Source organism: Mustela lutreola, chromosome 8, assembly GCF_030435805.1.
Source record: "Mustela lutreola isolate mMusLut2 chromosome 8, mMusLut2.pri, whole genome shotgun sequence".
Classification (NCBI taxonomy): domain Eukaryota; kingdom Metazoa; phylum Chordata; class Mammalia; order Carnivora; family Mustelidae; genus Mustela; species Mustela lutreola.
Genome location: NC_081297.1, coordinates 125,661,326 through 125,687,325, shown reverse-complemented (window position 1 = coordinate 125,687,325; position 26,000 = coordinate 125,661,326). Strand labels below are relative to the sequence as shown.

Sequence of the window (26,000 nt, the reverse complement as noted above, 5' to 3'; positions counted from 1 at the left end):
TGCTAGTCCCTTCTCTTTGTGGTGCGCTCACAGGAGCGGTGCAGGCTGCAGGATGAGAGGGTCCCTCAAGAAACACAGGTAGGGAGGAGGCAGGACAACAGCAGATCAGGAGGGTCTTTTGCTGCTAACCCCACTGGGGAGGAATTAAGGTAACTCCTTCCTGAACCCACAGCCTGGCCTAAGCAGGGCAGCCCATCTCTACCCTACATGCTTCTGTCGGTAATAACTGTCACCCTTGCCAGACCTTCCTCGCCTCAAGGTGGGTTCACCATAAGGCTGAATATAAAAGTATGAGTATGGGGCCCCAGCCACAAATACCCACAGGGTCCCCTCGTTAGAGGGCTAGTCCCAGGAGGAGGCTGCTACTGTACTCTGGCAACCACAGCACTGAGGAATGTGGCCCACTGTTGTCAGAAAAGCTGGAAATCCAGATTTGTATATGAGCCCCTGATTCCCAAAGGTTGCAATTTATTCATGTTCTCGCAAAAACATTTTCAGGAATGATGTAAGTGGGTAAAAATTAGAGCCAGATCAGGTAGACTGTGGAGTGTGACCCCACAAACCCTGCAGCCTGCTTGCTTCCTATCTTAATTTCCACATCAAATCTGAGGTACATGAATCTGAACTTCTGGGGTCTTATCTCCTCACAGGACATTTTTGGGATTTTTTTAGCCTAAAAGATAGTAATCTACATTTATTCTTGCTCTTCAGGATAATTTTTGTCTTTTTTTTTTTTTTTTTAAAGATTTACTTGGAGAGAGACACAGTGAGAGAGGGAACACAAGCAGGGGGAATGGGAGAGAGAGAAGCAGGCTTCCCAAGGAGCAGAGAGCCCCATATGGGGCTTGATCCCAGGACCCTGGGATCATGACCTGAGCCAAAGGCAGATGCTTAATGACTGAGCTACCCAGGTGCCCTATTTTTTGGTCTTAATCTAAAAGGATACTTAACTTGGGGCAGTCCTTCTCTTATTAAAATATTCCAGTCACACATTATTACAAAGGTAGCACCAAATCAAACTGACCGAGGGAGCCACCACCAATTAGGGGGTAGAGAATTCTGAAAAAAACAAAAGTGATAACTGAGAAGCTGAGTGGTTTTCCTCCTGGGTCTTTGATGCCCACACTCAGCTCTTCCTCCCTCCTTGGGCAGCTGATAGGACCTGCCTCCCAGCCTTTTCGACCTTTAGTTCTTGATGTTTCCGGTGACGGCAGAGAGCCCTGGGTCCTGGTACATTGTGTGCAGGGCTTCCTGGGCTCCAGGGGAGTTGGCCCTGTTCAGGCGCTCCTGGTATAGCTCCTGCATGTGGGCGCTGGTATAGGGGCTGCACGACGAGGTCAGTGTTGATACCTTCCATCTGCCACAGCAGCATCTTGTCTGCATGCCCATCCTTGGTCTAGGCTGGACCTCTGTCATTTAAACATCCACTGGTCCAGGCAAGCACTTCCACCAAGTGGCATGGCAACTTGCCCTTCTCCAGCTCCAGAACCATATCCTGGATGTTTTGAAAGCAGTACCCAGAAGCAAAGCATAACAAAACCTCCCCATTCTTTTCAGCGGTGACCTCCTGGAAGTCTTTGCTCCTCAGGGTGCAGCAGGTGACCTCCCTCACATCCTCATGAAACAGCTGCTGGGCCACAGGTCTGAAGCTGTGCGCCAGATATCTGCTGGTCCCAGCTCCATCGTGGTGTCAGTGCCTCACCTTCTCCTACAGGCCTGAAAACGGGGTATATGTGGCAGTGTCATTTCACCAGAGGTCACTTTGCTCCATTATCTGAACAATTTCACCTGAGATTAATACGCACTCAGTCAGTACCCCAGGAACCATGGGAAGCTATGGGAAAATCTTCTCGAAGGGCCTTCATCTTATTATAACAGAGACCATAATAATGTGGAAAATCTTGTCTGAAGACAGGTTCTGCTGTCTGGTGAAGTAATCTTTCACCAGAGAGCTCATGATCTGCTGGGAAGACTTGGTGGTATAGAGGTGGTGGTGGTGGTGGGGTGACAGGGTGGCCCAGCACACGTTCCAAGTAGGGGACCCAGCTGGGATAGGTGGAGGTGAGCTTGGGGAACACTGGCTCTTCCTCACTGTGCTAGTGGTATTGAGGCACAGGTTCTTTCTGACTCTCCAGGAAGCTGAAATCCCCAGCTATCCTATCAAAGACAGTGCACACCCCCAGACTTTTGAGGAAGCCATAGCATCTTCTGGATGCATCAGTCACACTGATGCAGAATTTACTAGCAAAATAAGGCAGAGGCCGTGGATATATCGGCACTGCCAGCGCCTTGGGCTGTGAGATATCACATTTCTTCTTAAGGTTCAGAACGCAAAAGAAGTCCTTGGTGTTCTGCTGGGAAACCTGGATCCCTTCCTCCTCAGTCACACAGTTGTCACACACCGATTACTCAGAAATATCTTGGTATCAACCAACTTATGGAATCTTCTTCCACATATGGTGTTCACACTTCACTGGTAGCCGGGCAGGTGTGGGGGCAAGGCTTGGCTTGAGAGGCACACCAGGAGATGTGGTTTTTTCACTTTCTTGATAGTATTCTTTGAAGCACAAAATTTTTAAATTTTGATAAAGTATAATTTTTTTTTCCTTTGGTTGTTTGTGTTCTTCGTGTCACATCTAAGAAACCATTGTTATGCCATGAAGATTTATGGCTATGCTTTTTTCTGAGTTTTAGTTTTAGTTCTTATGTTGAGATCTTTGCTTCATCTTAACATTTGTATTATGTATAGGGGTCCAAGTTCATTCTTTTCCATGTTTTCCCAGCATAACTTTATGAGAGGACTGTTCTTTGCCCTATGGAATTGTCTTGGCACCTTTGTCAAGGTCAATTGACCATAAATGTAAAGGTATTATTTACGGACTCTGAATTGTATGTATATGTATATTATATGTATATATATGTATATGTATATTATATTGTATTATATGTATGTTTTTGGCAGTACAGCTATGTTGACTACTGTAGTTTTGTTGTAAATTTTGAAATCATAAAGTCCAAGTTTTTCCAATTTTTATGCATTTTATTATTATTTTGTTACATTGATTACATCAATTATGTTTTGTTACATTTTTACATTGATTAAGACCTTCAACATACCCCTGAATAGAAGTGGTGAGAGCAAACATTCTTAGAATCTTACATTGTTCCTGAACTTAGGGGGAAAAGATTTAATATTTCAACACTACATTTTTCAAAGATGATTGTTATACTAAGGAAGTTCCTTTCTATACTTAACTTGCTTAAATTTTTTTTTTTTTAAGTGAATGGGTTTGAATTTTGTCAGATGCTTTTCCTGCATCTACTGAGACCATTGTTTTATTTTTCTCTTCCATTTTGTTAGTGTAGTGAACTAACACTGACTTTTCAGTGCTAAACCACACTTTCCTTAGCATCACATCCTTTATATTGCAAGGTTCAATTTGCCAATATTTAATTAAGCATTTTATCATCTATATTCATGAGGGTTATTGGTTTGTAATTATTTTGTAGAATGTCCTGGTCAAGTTTTGATATCAGGAGTATACTGGCTTCATAAAATGAGTTTGGAAGTGTTCATTCCTGCTTTATTCTCTGAAATCTATAGGATTAGTATTTTATCTTCTTTAAAAGTCTGATAAATTTACTGGTGAAGTCATCTGGCGCTGGAGTTCTCTTTGTAGGAAAGTTTTTGATTAGAAATTCCATTTCTTTAATAGATATCGGTCCATTTAGCTTTTCTTTTTCTTCTTGTGTCAGTTCTTTTTATTTTTTTAGGAATTTGTTCATTTTACTTAAGTTGTCAAATTTATTGGCATAAAGTTGAACTATCCCTTAATATTATCTGTATAATTCATTAGCATTTTGACTGCTTTAAAAGTAAAATTTCTGCATAAAAAATAAAATAGATGACAAATAATGTATCAGGGGAAAACAAATATATAACATATGGCAGAAAAGGATACATATTATAGGAGCAAATAGTCTAGTGACAGAAAGAAGGAATTATAATTCAGTGTGACAAATACCATGAGAAGTACACAGAGAACAAAACATAGGATGGATACAGTGGCCAATTTAAGAAGTCGGAATCATCACGTCCAAGTGATGAGTTACATTTACCAACTTGAGGTAAATTAATATCATCAAATGTATGGATACTTAAAAAGCTGAGAATTTAGCTCTCAGATATAATTATTTCACATTGGTCATCTAACTATGGGCGTCTACAGTCAACTGGCTCCCCTTTCACTGGCTTTAATTAAAAATAAAAGTTTTTTTTTTTTTGTAAAAAGGATACAGACATAAAAAAATTCAAACGAGATAAAAAAAATCCAAAAGACAAAATAAAAATCACTTGTTTTTTGGCCAACATCTCTCCAGATCTTTTTGTATATTTATACACACATATATATTCATGTCAAGAAGATGCTGTTCCTGCTGATTTATAGTCTACTTTTATGGGAGGGCCTATATGTTATGAACATGTTTTCATGTAAATAAAGATTCATCATGTTATTAATAGCATAAGGGTATTCCATTGTGCACATGCACGGTAATTTAACTAGCATCCTAGTGATGGCACTTATATTGTTTCCAAAAACACTTATTACAAAAAAGGGAGTGAGGAACATCCATATGAATGTTTTCCTTATGAATGGACCAGGAAATGAGATTTTGGGGCAAAGGCTAATGAAATTTTGGTAATTAAGACTGTCCCAATTTCAACCTTAACATCAATAGTGCACAATAGTAGTTGTAACTCCATATCCCTATATATGCAGAGGGACAAAAAGGATCTGTTTGGAATGTAGAACATCTTTTTCATTTAATTAGATGTTTGTTTTTCTTGATTTAAATATGTCCTATTGATTTCCTTTGGTAATTTTTTTGTGGTGTTTTGGAAGCTTTTTTAAAAATTAAAGATTGGAGACAGCATGCATTCATGTGGGGGTGAGGAGGGAAGAGGGAGAGGGAGTGTTAAGCAGACTCTGCACTGAGCACAGAGCCCACTGAAGGGCTCAATTTCACAACCCTGAGATCACAACCTGAGCTGAAACCAAGAGTGGGATGCTTAATAGACTGTACCACCCAGGCACCCCTTAAAATTGATATTCTAGGAGCTCTTTGTATATTAGTATTTTTCCTTCTTTTTCTGCACGATACAAATGTAGTTTCCGGTGGTTCATTATTTGTGTATAGAAGATTACAACTTGTATATAGATTATCATCTTCATGTTATTTTTTATTATGATTTCTGTTGTTTCATAGTTAGCAAAGGCTGTTCTGTTCTTCATCCAATTTTTTCTGTTATGATTTCCGTTTTTCATTTCATAGTTAGCAAAGGCTTTTCTCACCTCAAGATTATACAAATACTCTCCTTGATCTTCTTATAGTGTTTTTTATGGCTTCATTCTTTACATTTCTTTAAATTTTTGATTCATCTGGTATTTATTTGAGAAAGGAGATCGAGGGCCTGTCTCCATTGGTTGTTATTTCTCAGATAATCTTTTCCCCACTTAGCAGTGATTTATAGCATATAGTTTACTGATGACCACCAAGACTTCTGGAGTTCAGAAGTCTGGCGTCAACATTTACCAGTAATGGCTCTGGGTAATGTTTTAAAGTCAGATAATTGCACCTGGCTTAGTGTTAACTAATACAACCTGAAAAAGGCCTCTTGTACTTGATACCTAAATGCTCAGCAAATGTGAGCTCGTATTATTAAACACTTGTACAAGGTACAGCAGTATGCTTCTGGATTCTATGTTCTGTTCACTGATACTGTATCCCACACCTTTGTAATCCATGTGCTGACACTCCATTAGCCAGAGCATCCTCTCGTGGAATGGCTCCTCTTTCCCCATTTCAAAAAAAAAGATGGTCCCCCCCAAAAGGTCCTATCTGAGTTGCCTTTCCAATCACGGCTACAGCCTATGTAAAAATGAGCTGTGCTTTACAATGCAGGAGAACCGCCACCCCAACCCAGGTCACTGAGCAAACGTGGGAAAGGAAGAGCGCCTGTTTCTTCCACTACATATTCTTAGAGACTGAAACCACCTTATTTCAGCCCTTGGCATAGAACCGACGCTCTCAAAAACTGGTACCTTCTCTTCCAACTTTAGTTTGCAACCTCAAGATAAAGAGCTCACAATGTTATCCCCAGTGGGCACCCTGACTCCGGAGCAGGATGCGGGGGGCGGGGAAGTATTCACCCCGGGGGCCCTGGTGCTGACCCGGCCGGTTCCTCCAGGCAAGCTGAGCGGACTCGCCGCTCGGGAGCTCCTGCTCCCAGGCTGACGTGGCAGGCAGGCGACTCCAGAATCATGAAATGTGCACGATCGGGGACGAAGGCAGAAGCAGGACCTCCTGCTCTGGGCGAAGAGCCGGCAAAGGGAAGCGCGAAAAGGGGGGAAAATCCCCCTAGAAACCTAGCGCTGCGAGGAGGCGAGGGAGACCGGCTCCTCGCTCAGCCACGCACTTCAGTCCGGCTGGTTGAAGCACGTGCCCGCTCTCGGCTGGAGGGATCTCTGTGGCCCCCCGGCGCTCCGCCGTAGCGCTGCCTCCACCCGGCGTTCCCGCCGTGGTCGGCCGTCGCTCCCGCTCGAACTCCGCTCGTCTCCTCCCTCTAACGGCTGCCGACCGGGGCCGGCGTCCGCGGCGCCGGTGACGTCGGCGTAGGGGCGGGACTTCCTGGCTCGCGCGCCCTCAGGACTCGGGACCGACCGGGGCTGGACAGGCGGCGGGCGGCGGGCTGAGGGTGGCGTGTCGGCCGGTCGGCAGCCACTGGGCCGCCTCGCTACCCGGAGACAGCCCGTCCACCCGGGCGCAGCGAAGCTCTTCTCTCCACCGCCGCCCTTTCGGTCCTCGGAGCTCTCCAGGGAAACCTCACCTTTTCCCTGGAGTGGGAGTCCGAGGGGCGCGCTCGGCCCTGCTTTCCCTGCTCGTCCTCTTCAGCCTGCGCCGCGAGCGGCTGCCCGCCGGGCCAGCACCCCGCGTGTGGAACTGCACCCCTTAGCCCCAATGCCGGGGCGAGGAGAGTCGAGCGGGTGCCGGTGGCTGGAGCTGTGCCGGTGTTCCCAGGTGGCGAGCGCGGCCACAGCCCCGGGCGCTGTTAAGTTTTACGCGCGCAAGTCGCAAGGACTGTGTGTGAGTCTGGTACGTAACCTCTTTTTGTGGGGACGCTGTCTGGTCCGTAGTTTTTTGGGATGCTCCCCTTTTCTAAACAACTTGGCTTTGAATGTTGTGTTGTTACTTTTCCTGTAAAGTAATTGGAGCGGGTGTTAGAAATGGAGGCGCTGAGACATGTTCGGTGGCGAGTTAAGTGCACGTGAAACTTCTTAGGGACTTTTTTTTTTTTTTTTCTTCTTCTCCTTTGTTTCTTAAGTTTATGTATGTATGTAAGTAATCTCTGCACCCCGTGCGGGACTCGAACTCACCACCCGGAGATTGCGAGCCGCGCGCGTGCTCTTGGACCTGAGCCAGCCAGGCGCCCCTTTTGGGTGTTTTTGGATGCACTCTAGCTTGGCGCTTGTGTAGCTAGTTTAAGTGGCTGGACGTGTGGTACCACCAGTTTCATTTGTGATGAAAAAACTATGCTACCGTTTTCCAAGACCCCGCAGACAATTTTAATTCCAGAGATAAGGTCTAGACGGAGTAAATGAATGCCTGGCTTAAATGGACATTTCGATAAATCCTTATACCAGCTTTTGACCGTAATAAATGGGCACTTAGCTCTTAAAAATGCCCACTGCCAAGTATTTTTAAAGCCTTAAGTTACAGTTACATTCCTTGTAAAGCTGTTTTGGTTGTGAAGCTGTTTCAGTGAAGGCTCAGAGATGTCTAGGATGGCAAGAAGCTTGTTCTTAATTTCTTATATATGTTACAGTTGATAGTGTTTAGACTCTGAGCAGAGAATACTTGAGATCTAAAACTGAGTAGGTTGTGAAAGCAGTGCTTCTGTCACCCAGCAACGTCTCCGTAAACAAGTCCAATACTCAACTAGAATATAATTAAATGTAACTATCCTGCAATTAACCGGATTCAGAATTCTGTAAATTCATGGGTTTAGCCTGTAGGTGGTTTTAGTTAATACGCACCTTCTGTACTGAGTTTTGATTTCAAAATCATTTTGTGTGGAATTACTAGAATGTTTTGAATATTCGTGTCATACAGGACTCTTCAAAGTGACAAGTGGCTTTGAGTTACCCTTTGGTTATATAGGACAGTGTATGTCCAGTATTCTTTCTTTTGAGTATTTTCTAACCAGATGAAGTGTGCAGGCTATATTCAGGAATTTTTCAAATAAGAAGATAATACCAATTTAGGGCATAGTGTGTTGGGAGATTGAAACACAATCTACAAGTGGCTTTTAAGCCTTGGTCAAGCCAATAACCTTACTCTTTTCCCTGCTCATTGAACCCTTATTGATACAATTTGTATGACTGTATGGCAGTAGTTTTCAGAGCACTTTTTCATGATTTTTTTGAGTTCTATAAACTTTCAAGTATGTAAGAAAGGAAGTGAGAACATTTGAGACACTATGAGACTGAATGACTTCTTTGAAATCAAACCATTGGTAATGGGAATTGGAACTTGAAGTTGCATGTCTTACTACATTGCAAAAATCTGTTGACTTCATTATAGTTTCCTCCCCGTTTTTCTTTTCCATATGCTGATGTTGAAGTAATGAAATATTCAAGAGTTGGGCAAGACAAGCAGAGAAGAAAAATCAAGAATGACTCGTGTTGTATAATAAAGTTCTTAGTAATCGGAAGTCAGTATTTTGTAACATGGAAGTTCTAATTCAAGAAGTTTAGAAGAATGAAATCTTAACGGAAAGATTAGTTAATTGTCAGAATTCTTTGTGTGTTTTCTAGGTACTATCTCTGTCTAAAGTAATTGAATTTTATTTTAATTTTGTCATACATAATGTATTAAGTTCAGTGATTTTTGTCAGATTGTCTAATCTGTGTGTACTTGTAGGGCATGTGTGTATGTACATTTGTAAAAAATTTCCTGAAGTACTTTTTTCTACCTAAAGTTCACATTTCTTAATCTGAACTCTTCAAAATTTCCTCTCAGTCTGCCATTTCATGTTCATGTTCTTCATAGAAAAACTGTGTGTCCAGAATGATTTCCTCACTATCCTCTAAAACTCCTATGTGCTTTCTCCCTTTCTTCCAAGCCTTTGTGTTATTCTGCCTACCGTCCTGATTTCTTTCCTTCTTTCCTAAAATCTGAATTGTTCCTTTTCTATGAAGTTCAACTCCACTGTAATCTCTGCCGGGGAGGAAAAGTTCTCTACTCTTAGAGTCTCTAGCTGGCCTAAGAGTTAAATTGACATAAAACAGATTAACAGAGGAAAGCATACAAGTTTAAAAAATTTTTTATGTGTACTTGGGGGCCTTCACAGGAGAAAGAAGACTTGAAGCAACCAGAGCAGAAAGCTTTTTTTTTTTTTTTTTCTTAAAGATTTTATTTATTTATTTGACTGAGAGAGAGAGCACACGTAGGCAGAGAGCGGTGGGGGTAGAGGGCAGGCTCCCTGCTGAGCAGAGAGCCCGATGCGGGGCTCGATCCCAGGACCTGAGATCATGACCTGAGCTGAAGGCAGAGGCTGATCCCACTGAGCCACCTAGGTGCCCTGAGTAGAAAGCTTTTATATCTTTTAGATAAAGAAACAATAAATTTGTGTAAAAAAGACAAAGGGTTTTGTGCTGAGTCATGAATTGTGGGGAAGTGACTAGGAAGATAAAGATTAGTTTAATAAGGCTTGTTTGTACATATTTCTTGGCTTTGATTCCCGATCTCTGGTGATAAGAATGTCTTCTTCACTTCTGATACAGAGTTTTTTTCTTCTGGGATATTTATTTTCTATTTTCAGGAAGAAAAAGAAGGGTCAGAGTGCCTCTCTTGCATCTGCTGTTTGTTAAGTTTTTTTAACTCAAAATAATGTGCCAAAGTGGAATATTTTAGGGTAACACGTTCTGAACTCTTTCTTCTCTGAAATTCTATAGGATGTTTTTATTAGCCATTCTCATCTGAAACTTTATATTGCATTTTATCATTTTGGATATATATGCCTTACCTTCCTAATTAGATTGTAAGCTCCTTAAGGGCAGGATACCAGATCTCACTGATGTGTATCCTTAGTATCTTCCAAATAGAAGTTGCTGAATAAATGTTTCTTAGAGATGAGGAATGCCCATTTGTACTTTTTTTCCCCCTTTTATAGTGTAGTAGAAGTAAAAGACAATCTTTGAGAGAGTAGCTGAGAGAGGAAGGGCAACTGTAAATCACAAGAAAGGGAATTAAAGAGCATGAATTCATGGGAATTGGAAGGAAAGTTTGTATTCCTATAAAGTGTGATATTTGAGAATTTCCCATGACAATATCAGCAGTAAGAACTCTCTCAGGAATGCTGGCACTACTCTCAAGCGGGCTTGGGGAGTTTGGTCAGTTTCCTGGTTCTTCCTTAGTAGAATCTTGATTTTAAAAACACTTCCCCAACTCTCTCCTCTCTCTACCTCCTCTACCTCCCTTATATAATCCCTTTCTCCCTATCTCTCCATTTTACTCTATTCTATTTTACTTTTTTCCTGGTCAGGTCTGATTTATGAATTATGTCAGTACTTTTATTTGGCCCTCATAAAGTAACAGTTATCTTAATTTTTATGTTTTTCCATTGAGGCTGCCTCTGTAGGTCATGGAGAGATCACAGGCTGTATAGTCTAGCTAGTCCAGCTTTTTTTTTTTTTTTTTTTTAAAGTAACTGAGATATAATCCAGTAGTAAAGAAATTAAGAAAGCAGGATGTGCCCAGTTACTTGTTTTCTGTATATTATAACTTTAAATTTCTTTTGCACTAAAATTCATAGAGATGGGAGGAACCTAAACCTATCCATTTCATTTTGGAATGTGCCCGTCACTTCCAAAATATGTCTTTAAATAAATTCTGGGTAATTTTTGTAGTCTTGCTGTAAATCCTATGTCTGATGCTTATGACAGGAATTGTTTCATTTAAAGGTATAAACAAGTAGAGTCTCAGTATTTTTATAAATCCTGGTTTGAGTCATTTGTTTTTTTGTAAGCTTGCTATCCTAGCTTCTGAGTTGTTGCCCAGTAACACAATTGCAGGATAACATAGCAACCACTGAAAACGTTAGCAATGGACTATAGGGATTTTTCTGCTAAGTTGAAGTGCTTATCTTTAGCATTCACGTTCAATATGTTTTTCACCTCTGAATCACATTTTGGTTTAAGGCAGACGCTTGAGATATTGTTAAACTTAAAGAGCATACGATATAATTAGATATTTTTGGAGTGCTGACAAATTGTAACTTGCACATTATTTTTCACATACAGATGTGTGATATATATTGAATTATATATGAAGGATATGTGAAAAGACTGGTTAAATTAAAGATTAGTCTATGTTGAACAGAACAACTATTAAGTAATAATTAATATCTGAGTTACCTACAGCTGACAAAGCCAGCAAAAGCTGGGGTGGATGCATTTGAAATGGTTCTTCTCCAAATAATATTTTTATGTTACTTTTGGAGGTTAATGGGAAGCTTAGATCAGTAAGCATGAACTAATAGGCATTATGATTTTGGGGAAGATTCAGGAGATGAAGACTTGACTGAGTTAGTCACTTAACTTTTTTTGGCCCGTTTTCTCTTTAGAAAAAATAAATTACTGAAAGTTTTTTTCAGAGGTAGTGTGTTTACAATTTATTTTTCATTAATTTTTTAAAGGTTTGTTTTGGATAGTGCAAGTGCATGTGTACGTGGGGGAGAAGTGGCAGAGGGTGAGGGAAGAAAGAGAGCTTTAAGTAGACTCCGTGCTGAGTGCAGAGTCCAACATGGGGCTCGGTCTCATGACCCTGAGATCACAACCTGAGCCAAAGCCAAGAGTCGGACACTTGACCAAATGAGCTACCCAAGTGCCCTATATGTTTACAATTTAAAGCACGTTTAATTTCTTCTGTTTATTGGTTTAGTCAGTATTTGAGTGCCTGTTATGGGTCTTGCACCATACTAGGTACTGGGAAGGTTGTTAATAAGACATAGTGCCAAGTCTCAAGCAGTGCCTGGTGGGAGAAAATGAATGGTTATTTAAAATTTATATGTAGTTATTTGTAATATAAATCGAAGGTGCTATAAAGATAAATGAGAGTGTAATTGGTGGCATGTTGGAAGGACACCTGACCTAGAACTGCAGAGAGAATACATTATAATTAAGGAAATGTCAGATTAGAAGTATGTAAGTGTAATCTGAGTGTATACAGGTAAGTATTAAACCTAACCAGGAGGGAGTTAACGAATCAAGTAAAATTGGGGAGAAGTTTCTCTGAATTGGAGAGAGAGAGAGTCAGAAGTCATCAGCAATACTGGTAATTCAGATCCTGGGTGTAGGTGGGATTGCTAAAGAGGATGTGTGGAATCAGAAGAGGGCTGGTGAACATCACATGTAGTGGGTAGGTGGAGAGAGAGAGTATGGAGGAAAACCAGGAAAGGGTAGAATCCTGGAAGCCAAGAGAAGAATGCTTATCACCTTTAGTTTTTTGATTAAATGAAAATTGTTAGTCAAGAAACATTGTGTAGCACTATAAATGTAAACCCATCTATACAAAGATACTCTCTACAGAGATGTGAACTTGCAAATGGTGATAGGTCAAGTCTTTGGTTAGCATCATAATATAGAGAAAGAATCTATGGTTGACCTTTGAACAACATGGGGGTTGGGGGCTCCCAAAACTCTACTTGTGATTTTAATTTGCATTTCCCTAAGTATGAATGATGTTGCATTTTCTGTGCTTATTATTAGCCTTTTATAAGTCATCTTTGGTGCAATTCTATTCAAATCTTTTGCCCATTTTTAACCTCTGTTTTTTTGTTTTACTATTGAGTTGTAAAAGATCTTTATATATTCTGTGTTAAAGTCTTTTATTAGAGATATATTTGCAAAGATTTTCTCCCGGTCTGTGGCTTACTTTTTCTTATATTTGTGTCTTTGAAGTACAGAGGTTTTTGTTTTTTTTTAAAGATTTTATTTATTTATTTGACAGACAGAGATCACAAGTAGGCAGAGAGGCAGGCAGAGAGAGAGGAGGAAGCAGGCTCCCCGCTGAGCAGAGAGCCCGACGTGGGACTCGATCCCAGGACCCTGAGATCATGACCCGAGCCGAAGGCAGCAGCCTAACCCACTGAGCCACCCAGGCGCCCCAAAGTACAGAGGTTTTTGATGAAGTATAGTTTATAAGTTTTTCCTTTTTGGGCTTAGGATCTTGATGATGTGTTTAAAGAACTTTTTGCCTGATCCAAGATCACAAAGATTTTCTCCTCCTTCATTTAGATCTAGGACCCATATTGAATTAACATTTGTGTATGGTCGAAGTTTTAAACTTTTTTTTTTAAGATTTTATGTTTTTGAGAGGGAGAACAAGTGTGCGTGCATCCATGCGCACAAGTGGGGGAAGGAGCAGAGGGAGAAGAAGCAGATTCCTCACTGAGCAGGGGGCCCTACCTGGGGCTCAATCCCAGGACCCCAGAATCATGACCTGAGCTGAAGGCAGATGCTTAACTGATTGAGTCACCCAGTTACCCTAAAGTTTAAAAAAAATTTTTTTTATACCAACTGGACATCAAATTGCCCTATCATTATTAAAAAGGCTGTTCTTTTTCCCTTGAATTCTATTGGCATCTCTATTAAAAAAATCAGTTGCTTATATCATAAGGGTTTATTTATAGTCTCAATCCTGTTCTATTCATCTAGATTCCTATCTTTACTCCAGTACCACACTGCCTTGGTAACTGTAGTGTTATAGTAAGTTTCAAAGTGGGTAGTTCAGGGTGTCTGGCTGGCTCAGTGGAACATGCGACTCTTGATCTTGGGGTTGTGAGTTCGAGCCCCACATTTACTTAAGAAAAAGAAATACAAATAAAAATTCAAAGAAAAAAACTCAAAATAGGTAGTGTAAATCTTTCCAACTTTTTCAAAAGTGATTCCAGATTCTTTCCATTTACATACAAAATTTAGGACCCACTTGTCAGTTTCTACAAAAAACATCTGTTGTGATTTGATAAGATTTGCATTGAATCCATAGATCAGTGTGGGAAAAATAGCTAACTCAAGAGTCTTCCAATTCATGAATATGTTATGTCTCTCTATTTAGGTTTTTAATTTCTCTCAATTTTTTTTAGTTTGCAATATATAATTCTTGCACTTTCATTGAATTTCACTGAATTTATTCTGAAGAATTTGGACACAGAGGGAGAGGGAGAAGCAGTTTCCCCACTGAGCAGGGAGCCCGGTGCAGGGCTTGATCCAGGACCCTGGGATCATGAAGTGAGCTGAAGGCAGACGCTTAACTGACTGAGCCACCCAGGTGCCCCTACTTTATGTCATTCTTGATGTCTGCTGGTTTTATTTATTTTTTTAAACCTGGCTTCCTGTGTCTGCATACCTTAGTGTTCAAGGATTGGTCAGAAGTTGTGTTCAGACAATTTGACTATTACAGGGAATGCTTAATACTAATATGGCTAGTACTGCTGATGGATCTAAATGAGGGTAACAGAGTGCGTTCAGACACCAGTCATTTTCAGGCTTGCCCTGGCTTTTACTTTGCACCAGCCTCTCTTGCCATATGTATAGCTTTGTTGGCCAAGGATGTGTGAGTGCCATGGACCTGCTTCAGTCTCCAGTACACAGTCTTAGTGTAACCTGTAGTAGTTAATATTTTATTGAGTCTCCCTTGCCCCCCCCCCCCACCCCCCAGCTGTCTCAACCTCCAGAATTCCTGTAAAATCCCCAGCTAGCCTGCTAGTTTGTTGCTTGCCACATAGAGTCCTACAGACTCAGGCTAAAGGTGCCACTGGCTCTCACAGTTAGGTGACCACAGAAATATCCACTTTAACTCATGGTGCATCAGATCAACAGATTACCCTCCAGCAGTGGTGATCCTGCTCTTCCCAGTTTGCCTTACCCTTGTTAAAACTCCTACACTGACAGAGGTGGGAGGAGATGGGAGTAGCCAAGGGTAAGATTGCTGTAGACTCATGTCCTACCCAGTTGTTTCATGAGTAAACGCTTTTCAGTTTGTTGAATGCCTTTGATTGAATTTCACATCACTGAAATGGTTGTTGTTTGACTCTTGTGAAGAGTATTTATCAACCTGCTCATTCTCTCATGCTGGAAGCAGGAGGTCTTTTTTTTTTTTTTTTAAGATTTATTTATTCTAGAGAAAGAGGAGAAGGAGGGAGAGTGTGAGCAAATATGAGTGGGGGAAGGGCAGAGGGAACGGAGAGAGAGAATCTCAAGCTGACTGCCTGCTGAGCACAGAGCCCAACTCCAGGTGAGCTTATGACCCTGAGATCATAACCTGAGCCAAAACCACAGGTGGGACACTTAACTGACTGAGCCATCCAGGTGCCCCAGGAAGTCAGTTTTCATGATTCTGTATGGAACTTTTCTCTCTGGAGGATGAAACTTGACCTATATTGCCTCTTTTTTTTTTTTTTTTTGGAGAGAGAAGGAGCATGAGTTGTGGGGAGTGGCAACGGAAGAGGAGAAACAGACTCCCTGCTGAGCAGGAAGCCTGCTTGTGGGACTTAATCCTAGGACCTGGAGGTCATGACCCAAGCAAAAGGCAGATACTCAACTGACTGAGCCATCCTGGCACCCTGACCCATACTTCCTTTATATCACTCATTAATCCTTTGCACAATATTAGGCATTTATTAGTTACTCCAAATGTACTTGTTGAGTTAAATTCCATGATTTTCCTTAGGCATCAAATTATAAAGCTTTTGGGGTTGTGGAATCCCAAGACTTGTGCAATTTCTTGCTTTTACTGTCCTTTTCTTAAATGGAAGAATGCTTAATATTCATTCAACATGTGTTTATTGACTACCTGACATGTACCAGCTATTATGTAAGGTTTGGGGGTATTAAGATGACTAAGATGTAATCTTTGCTCTTAAGGATGATTTAGCCTAGTGTAGAAGATCGGAATACAAATGGCTGATTAGAATATAGTGAAGTAAATAAATTGATATGGATAAATACATGGCATTATGGAAGAGCTCACAATGACTCTTAACTCAGAATGGATTAGAAGAAAATAAGGGAAACATCTAGAAAAGACTTTCAGAAGGAAGTAGTGACTGAGTTGAATATTAAAAATGACTGAAAGGTGAGATTAGGAGATTGCATTCTAGGCAGAGGGATCAATATGAGGTGAGCAAATGTGAGTTCAGTGACCTACAAGCAGTTTAGTTTTATTAGGGTGTAAGTATATATCATAGAGTTGTGAGAGATGAGAATGGAAGGGTAAAGAGGGCTTAGATTGTGAAAGCTTTTGTATACTATGTTAATAAGCTTGAAATAATCATTATTGATGAGTTTTGTAAAACTGTTGAGTGGGATATACTTTAAGATTCTGCCGAATTTTGTTTTGAATGTTGTTTACCTATATCTTCAACCATTTTAAGTCACAATAAAAGATAAATATATCCAAATGGGCTGTAAACTGTATTTTAAAACATTAGAGACCTCCAGCATATTAGCTAAAACAGAAATAAAGATTGACATATATCTTTGATATAAAATACTCTGAATTAATATTTTTATTTTTAATATGCATGAATAAAATGACAGTCTTTTAAATATCAGAGTTCTATAAGATTTAATTTTGAAAAAGATCATTTGCTAAAATTGTTTGAATACTGCTGTTTTATTTATTTTATTTTTTCAAGATTTTTTTCTTTTATTTATTTGTCAGGCACACACATACACACGCACAGAGCAGAGGGAGAGGCAGGCTCCCTGCTGAGCAAGGAGCCCAATGCTGCACTCTATCCCAGGAGCCTGGGATTATGACCTGAGCAGAAGGCAGATGCTTAAATAACTGAATAGTGCTGTTTTCGATAAAACCGGATTACACTGATAAGGCCTTTAAGTGATGTCGTAGATGGTGATTTTGTAGAGTGGATTTGGGGCCAACAACAACCAGTTGTTTTTGTTGAATATGTTTTTGAGTATTGCATAAACTTGTGTGAAAAGGAATGGAATTTGAGGACTTCTGGGTTATTTCTTGAAGTGGAGGCTTTAACTTCAGTCTTTTTTTTTTTTTTTTTTTTTAAAGATTTTATTTATTTGACAGAGAGAGATCACAAGTAGGCAGAGAGGCAAGCAGAGAGAGAGGAGGAAGCAGGCTCCCTGCTGAGCAGAGAGCCCGATGTGGGACTCGATCCCAGAACCCTGAGATCATGAACTGAGCTGAAAGCAGAGGCTTAACCCACTGAGCCACCCAGGTGCCCCCAGTCTTAACTTAAGTCTCATTTTCTTTTGTATTTGGTCACTGTTTTCTGATGTGCAAAGGACAGAAGGAACCCTTTTACCTCCTCCATTGGTCTTCAGGTGGGCTTGACATTTTTCCCGTGGTTTTAAATATAATTTATGTTTGTTGTAAAATAAGAAAGGTACAGGAAATGTACAAGCAAATGATAAAATCACACCTGTCTTCCATATATAATATTTTAGTGCTTATCTTTTGTTTTTTTTTTCCTATGCATATATAGGCATATAAATAGGCTTTTTACAAAATAAGGATTATATAATGCTGTATTTTGTAGTCTGTGTTTGTGTTAGTAGGCTTCATGCCCAGCATAGAATCCAGCATGGCGCCTGAACTCATGACCCTGAGATCCAAGATGTAAGCTGAAGTCAAGAGTCAGACACTTAACTGACTGAACCACTTAGGCACCCCTGCATTTTCTACTTCTGTAACAAACATTTCCGGATGTTATTAAGTACCCTTCCATAACTTTTTTTTTTTTTTTAAAGAAAAACTTTACTGTGACATTTGGACCTAAAATTCACTTTTAGGAAAATTTTTTTCCTGTAATTTACAATGTTTATTTTTAAAAACAACTTTATTGAATATAAATATAATAAATAAGAAATCGTACATTTTTAAAATTAAGTTTTGATATATGTATATACTGTGAGACTATCACCATAGTCAAGATATTGAATATATCCATCACCCGCAAAAGTTTTCTTATGCCCCTTTGTGATCATTCCCTTTTGCTCCTACCCTCTCCAGCTGCTTACTGTCTTCCATTTCCAGGCAACCATTCATCTCATTTCTGGCATTTTGACTGGTTTGCATTTTGTATAGGTAAAATCATGTAACAGGTACTCCTTTTGTTTAGATTTTCTTCACTTGACATAATTATTTTGAGATTCACTTATGGTGAGAAATTCACGTTTATTGAATAGTGTTCCATTTTATGGATATACCTCAATTTGTTTATATATTCACTTTTTTCTTTTTTCAGTGTTTAAACATTTTTAATTAAAATTCAATTAATTAACATTTAATGTATTAATTGGTTTCAGAGGTACAGTTCTGTGATTCATCAGTTTTATATAATAAACAGTGCTCATTATATCCATGCCCTCCTAATGTTCATCACCCAGTTCCCCCATCCCTCCACCCACCCTCCCCTCTAGCAACCCTCAGTTTGTTTCCTAAGATCAAGAGTCTCATATGGTTTGTCTCCCTCTCCGGTTTCATGTTGTTTTATTTTTTCTTCTCTTCTATGCTCCTCTGTTTTGTTTTTTAAATTCCACATATGAGTGAGATTGTAGTATAATTGTCTTTCTCTGGTTGACTTACTTCACTTAGCATAATACTCTTTAGTTTCGTCCACTGCATTGCAAATGGCAAGTTTTCATTTTTTGATGGCTGACTAATATCCCATTGTTTGTGTGTGTGTGTGTGTGTGTACCACATCTTCTTTATCCATTCATCTGTTGATGAGCATTTTGGCTCTTTCCATAGTTTAGCTATTGTGGACATTGCTGCTATAAACATTGGGTACACGTGCCCCTTCAGATCACTACATTTGTATCTTTTGGGTAAATACCCAGTAGGACAGTTGCTGGGTCATAGGAAAGCTCTATTTCCAACTTTTTGAGGAAACTCCATACTGTTTTCCAGAGTGGCTATACCAGTTTGCATTCTCCCCAGCAGTGTAGGAGGGTTCCCCTTTCTCTGCAGTCTTACCAGCAACTGTCGTTTTTTCACTTGTTAATTTTTGCCATTCTGACTGGTGTGAGGTGGTTTCTCATTGGGGTTTTGATTTGTATTTCCCTGCTGCCGAGTGATGTGGAGGATTTTTCCGTGTGTCTTGGCTGTTTATGTCTTCTATGGAGAAATGTCTGTTCATGTCTGCTGCGCATTTCTTGACTGGATTATTTGTACGTTGGGTGTTGAGTTTGATAAGTTCTTTAATGATTTTGAATACTAGCCCTTTATCTGATCTGTCATTTGCAAATATATTCTCCCATTCTGTCAGTTTTTTGTTGTCTGTTTCCTTTGCTATGCAAAAGCTTTTTATCTTGATAAAGTCCCAATAGTTCATATTTGCCTTTGTTTCCCTTGCCTTGGAGACATGTCCAGCAAGAAGTTGCTGCAGCCAAGGTGGAAGAGTTTGCTGCCTATGTTCTCAAGGATTTTTTTTTTTTTTAATTTAATTTATTTATTTGACAGAGAGAGATTACAAGTATACAGAGAGGCAGGCAGAGAGGCAGTGAGAGAGAGAGAGAGAGAGAGAGAGAGAAGCAGGCTCCCTGCTGAGCAGAGAGCCCGATGCGGGACTCGATCCCAGGACCCTGAGATCATGACCTGAGCCGAAGGCAGCAGCTTAACCCACTGAGCCACCCAGGCGCCCAATGTTCTCTAGGATTTTGATGGATTTCTGTCTCACGTTTAGGTCTTTCATCCATTTTGAATCTATTTTTGTGTATGGTGAAAGGAACATGTCCAGTTTCATTATTCTGCATGTGGTTGTCCCATTTTCCCAACACCATTTGTTGAAGAGACTATCTTTTTTCCATTGGACATTCTTTCCTATTTTGTCGAAGATTAGTTGCCCATGGAGTGAAGGGTCCATTTCTGGGTTCTCTATTCTGTTCCATTGATCTGTGTGTCTGTTTTTGGGTCAGTACCATACTGTCTTGATCTTGATGATGACAGCTTTGTAGTAGAGCTTGAAGTCTGGCATTGTGATGCCACCAGTTTTGGTTTTCTTTTTCAGCATCCCTCTGGCTATTTGGGATCTTCTCTGTTTCCATACAAATTTTAGGATTATTTGTTCCAACTCTGTGAAAAAAGTTGATGGTATTTTGATAGGGGTTGCATTGAATGTAAGATTGCTCTAGATAGCATAGACATTTTAGCAGAATTTGTTCTGTTCATTTAACAGTATATGTTCCAGGAGTTATATGAGGTTTTTCCATTTCTTTGTATTTTCCTCAGTTTCTTTCATGAGTGTTCTGTAGTTTTCGGAGTACAGATCCTTTGCCTCTTTGGTTAAGTTGATTCTTAGGTATCTTACGGGTTTTGGTGCAGTTGTAAATGGGATAGACTCTTTAATTTTTCTCTCTTCTGTCTCATTGTTAGTAACAGCTACTGATTTCTGTGCATTGGTTTTATATTCTGCCACTTTGCTGAATTACTGTATGAGTTCTTGCAATTTTGGGGTGGAGTCTTGTGGGTTTTCACATAGAGTATCATGTTATCTGCAAAGAGTGAGAGTTTGACTTCTTCTTTGCCAATTTAGATGCCTTTTATCTCTTTTTGTTGTCTGATTGCTGAGGCTATGGCTTCTAGTACTCTCTTGAACAGCAGTGGTGAGAGTGGACATCCCTGCTGTGTTCCTGACTGTAGGGGAAAAGCTCTCAGTTTTTCCCCATTGAGAATGATATTCACTGTGGGTTTTTCATATATGGTTTTATGATACTGAGGTATGTTTCCTATTTTAATCAATAAAGGATGCTGTACTTTGTCAAATGTTTTTTCTGCATCTGTTGAGGGGATCATATAGTTCTTGTCCTTTGATTTATGCAGTGTATCACATTGATTGATTTACAGATATTGAGCCAACCCTTGTGGCCCAGAAATAAATTCCACTTGGTTTTAGTGAATGATCCTTTTAATGTACTCTTGGATCCTATTGGCTGCTATTTTGATGAGAATTTTTGCATCCATGTTCATCAGGGATATTGGTTTGTAATTCTCCTTTTTGGTGGGATCTTTGTCTGGTTTTGGGATCAAGGTAATGCTGGCTTCATATAAAGAGTTTGAAAGTTTTCCTTCCATTTCTGTTTTTTGAAACAGCTTCAGAAGACTAGGTATTCTTCTTTAAAAGTTTGATAGAGGGGCGCCTGGGTGGCTCAGTGGGTTAAAGCCTCTGCCTTCGGCTCAGGTCATGATCTCAGGGTCCTGGGATCGAGCCCCACATTGGGTTCTCTGCTTGGTGGAGAGCCGGCTTCTCCCTCTCTCTCTGCCTGTCTCTCTGCCTACTTGTGACCTTGTGTCTGTCAAATAAATAAACAATAAAATCGTAAAAAAAAAAGATAAATTAATTAAAAAAATAGTTTGGTAGAATTCCTCTGGGAAGCCATCTGGGCCTGGGCTCTTGTTGGGAGATTTTTGGTTTCTGCTTCAATTTCATTGCTGGTTTTGGGTCTCTGCAGTTTTCTGTTTGTTCCTGGTTCAGTTTTGGTATTTTTTATGTTTCTAGGAATGTATCCATTTCTCCCAGATTGCTTAATTTGTTGGCATATAGTTGCTTATAATATATTCTTATAATTGTTTGGATTTTTTCAGCATTAGTTGGGATCTCTTCTCTTGCATTCATGATTTTATTTGTTTGGGTCCTTTCTCTTTTCTTTTTGGTAAGTCTGGCCAGGGTTTTATTGGTCTTATTAACTCTTTCAAAGAACAAGCTCCTAGTTTCATTGATCTGTTATATGTTCCTTTCTGGTCTATGTTACTTATGGGCTCTCTCTTTGCATAGAAGATCCCTTTTAATATTTCTTGTAGGGCTATTTTGGTGATCACAAATTCTTTAAGTTTGTGTTTGTCCTGCAAGCTTTTTATCAGTCCTATGTTGAATGACATCCTAGCTGTATATAGTATTCTTAACTGCATATTTTTCCCATTTAGCACACTGAATATATTATACCATTCCTCTTTGGCCTGCCAGGTCTCTGTGGATTGGTCTTCTGCCAGTCTAATGTTTCTCTCCTTGTAGGTTACTGACCTCTTGTCCCTAGCTGCTTTCAGGATTTTCTCTTTGTCTCTTAGATTTATAAGTTTCACTATTATATATTGGGGTGTTGACCTGTTTTTATTGATTTTTGAGGAGGATTCTGTGTGCCTCCTGGACTTTGATGCCTGTTCCCTTCCCCAGATTAGGGAAGTTCTCCCCCACTAATTTGCTCCAGTATACTTTCTGCTCCCCCCCCTTCCTTTTCTTCTGTGATCCCAATTATTCTAACATTGTTTAATTTTATGGTATTACTTATCTCTCGAGTTCTTCCCTCATGATCCAGTAGTTGTTTATCTCTCTTTTTCTCTGCTTCTTTATTCTCTATAGTTTGGTCTTCTGTATCACTAATTATCTCTTCTGCCTCATTTATTCTAACAGTTAGAGCCTCCATTTTTTATTGCAGCTCATAGTACCCTTTTTAAAATTTCGATTTTGTTAGATTTTAGTTCTTTTATTTCTCCAGAAAGGGCTTCTCTAGTGTCTTATAGGCTCTTTTTAAGCCCAGTTAGTTTCTTTATAATCATTATTCTTTTTTTAAGATTTTATTTATTTATTTGATAGAGAGGGAGGGAGCACAAGTAGACAGAGCAGCAGGCAGAAGGAGAAGCAGGATCCCCCCTGAGCAGAGAGCCCAATGTGGGGCTCAATCCCAGGACCCTGGGATCATGACCTGAGCTGAGGGCAGATGCCCAAGACTGAGCCATCCACATGCCCATATAATCATTATTCTGAACTCTAGTTCCGACATTTTATATAACGTGCATACTGAGTAGATCTCTGATAGTCAGTATTACCTCTTGTTCTCTTTATTTTTTATTTTTTAATTTATTTACTTGACAGAGAGAGCACAAGCAGGGGGAGCTGCAGGCAGAGGGAGAGGGTGAGGAAGAAGCAGGCTCCCCGTCAGGCAAGGAGCCTGACATGGGGCTTGATCCCAGGATCCTGGGATCATGACCTGAGCCAAAGGCAGATACTTAACTTAATGAGCTACCCAGGCACCCTTTTGTTCCTTTTTTTTTTTTTTTTTTTTAAAGATTTCACCTATTTATTTGCCAGAGAGAGAGAGAGAGCGAGCGCGAGCACGCACAAGCAAGCACAGGCAGACAGAGTGGCAGCAGAGGCAGAGGGAGAAGCAGGCTCCCGGCCGAGCAAGGAGCCCGATGTGGGACTCGATCCCAGGACGCTGGGATCATGACCTGAGCCGAAGGCAGCTGCTTAACCAACTGAGCCACCCAGGCGTCCCTTTTGTTCCCTTTTTTGAGGTGAGTTTTTCTCTCTTGTTATTCTGTCCAGAGAAAAATAGATGAACGAGAGGACAAAATACTAAAATGGCAACAACTAACCCAGAGAAATATGTTCTCAACAAATAAGATGAGACCCAAAACAAGGGGGTGAGGGGGCTGGGGAAGAGATTATAATCAGAAATATGAGCATAATAGAGAAGTACACTGGATTCTGTGTGTATTTTGGTCTCTTTTTTTTGAAACTAGATCTCATAATTTTTAAAGAAAAACTTAAATATGTACAAAAATAAAATTAAATATAATGAAGGATAAACTGTAACTGTGAAAATGGAAATTAAAAGACAAGAAAGAGCAATAAAGAAAAAAAAATCAACAAAAGCAAAGGAAGAGATATAAACAGGTGAACAGAACGGAACAATACACTATCTTGTGAGTATTATATGGTCAGTTTGCTAGAAGAAACTATATCTCAAAACAGTAAGGAAAGAAAAACATATATATACAAAAATTAAATACATTGGAATGATAGAATGTTAAGATGAAAAATTTAAAAAGACTTTAACAAAACAAAACAAAAAGAAAAAAGGGAGAAGAGAAGGGGTAAGAAAAAAGAAGAAAAACAGTAACAACAAAAAAGTGAATATGATCATACAGGAGTCATACACTAGATTTTGGTTGTATTTTGTTGCGGAACCTGGACTGGATCCTCGCAGCAGAACCAAATAGCACTCGGAGACCTTGGAGGATTGGAGGTTTGTTTAACACCGGCGGTCTCAGGGGAGAATGATCTCCAAAGGATTGAGCCCTGAGCACAGACAAAGGGGTAATTTATGCCCTTCCATTTCCGCATACTTGGTACTTTTGGCATGTGTGGGACTAGGTTAGGGAGAAGAACCCAGAAGAACCCTGCAGCAGGGGCTAGGACTCCTTTGCTGACTCAGTCGGCCATTTTAGAACACACATTTTCCCTTATCATTCCCCCCCTTTGATGATTCTTTAAACACCTAGTTTACAGGTTATCATTATCATCTACTATGGACTGATAGCCCTGTGAGGTTAATATCTGGGCAGTGGCTTGCCTGGTAAGTGTTTTCTATGGACTTAAAGTCCTGACTCCTGAGAGATATTGTGCCGATGTTAGGCAGGGACCATGGTGAACAGATGTCCATCAGTCAGTGAGGTCTTGCTGAAGGTGGAGCTGGAGCGGGTCCATAGGGTCTGGTTGAGTTTTCTGCTGATGTGATTCCTCTTCTGACTGGGGAGACTTCTTTACTCTGGATTGGTGGACCAACGGGGTGACATCTGAGACCTTGAGGACAGTAGGGGTGATTAGAACAACAGTGTGGGGCCTTGTCCACTGTGGTTTGTCCAATCTTTGACTCAACCTGAGTCTCCTGTTTGGAGTGAGTATACCTATGACCCTTAGGAAATTGGAGCCCTTCCGGTGGCATATTTCTGTAGCTTATTTAGGATGGGCCCCAGTGCCTGAAGCTTTTCCCTTATTTCCTTATCTCCAATCTGATGTAGGTTCCCTGAGAGGCTTCTAGGCACGGGGGAGGCTGTCCATACACCAGTTCGGAAGGGGAGAAGCCTATTGCTGCAGGCATGCAGCGAGTGCCTGGGAGGGCTAGGGTAGCAGATCTGGCCATGGAAAGTTAGTAACCTGGCTGAACTTTGCTAAGGTTCCCTTGAGGCTGCGATTCATCCATTCTACTTTCCCTGAGCTTTGAGGCCGGTAGGCCATGTGGAGCTTCCAGGTAATGTAGAGAGATTTGGTTAAGGTCTGTACAATATCTGCTGCAAACAGGGGTCCCTTGTCACTGTGGATTTAATGGCAGACCGAACCTGGGCACAATCTCTCGCAGGAGGACTCTGGTTACTTCCCGGCTCTGTTCCGTCCCGGTTGGGAAGGCCTCAGTGCAACCAGAGTATGTGCACGCTGTCACTAGGAGATATTTGTACCCCTCGCTGGGCTGTATGTCTGTGAATTCTATTTCTAGATCTTCAGAGGGGGTTGCTCCTATTCTCTGGACCCCAGAGGGGGCTGTGGTGTAGATCGAGCATTATTCTTAGCACACGTTATGCACCGTTCACTCGTTGCTCGGCATAGTGACGGCAGCTCGCTGATGTAGGAGTGCTTCTTGAGGAGGGCCTCTACTGCAGTTTTTCCTAGATGAGTGAGTTGGTGGTACTCCTTCACTAGATGCCCTCCTGTTGCTGTTGGAACGAAGACACACCCGTCCGGCATCACCTCCCATCCCTTTTTAGTCAGGGTGGCCCCTCAGCCATGGCCCATTTTCTTTCTTTTTCAGTGTGACTGGGCAGAGGGGCTTCTTCCAGGGGTGTCAGGGCCATCGTGAGGGAAGGGATTTTGTCCCTCCTGGCTGCAGTCTTGGCCGCTTCATCTGCGGTCATCTGGGGTCATCTCCTTTCTGGTGTCCCTTACTGTGCCTGCAGAAAGGCAGAAAGATTGCTGCTTCCTTTGGAAGCCAGACATCTTCGAGGAATTTTAGTATCTCCTCCTTGTTTTTGATAGCTTTCCCTGAGGCAGTAAGGATATGGCCCCATGCATGTGCACAGTAGTGAAGGCAGATGAGGAGTCAGTGTAGATGTTGACTTGATTGCAT

General features: G+C 40.7%; 1 protein-coding gene and 1 pseudogene across 3 annotated transcripts in view; one reads left to right on the top strand and one right to left on the bottom strand.

The window, feature by feature from the left end:
• Positions 1 to 1,185: 1,185 nt before the first annotated feature.
• LOC131839832 (nuclear prelamin A recognition factor-like) lies at positions 1,186 to 5,834 on the bottom strand (annotated as a pseudogene).
• An 870-nt stretch (positions 5,835 to 6,704) lies between these two features.
• CEP83 (centrosomal protein 83) overlaps positions 6,705 to 26,000 on the top strand; it is a 132,808-nt gene continuing 113,512 nt past the window's right edge. For 2 of the 3 annotated variants that reach the window (XM_059186530.1, XM_059186528.1), the window contains exon 1: positions 6,706 to 7,155. The gene's annotated coding sequence lies outside the window, so the exon portion shown is untranslated. Of the gene's footprint in view, positions 7,156 to 26,000 lie in introns of all 3 variants that reach the window. The other variant, XM_059186531.1, reaches the window with a different exon arrangement.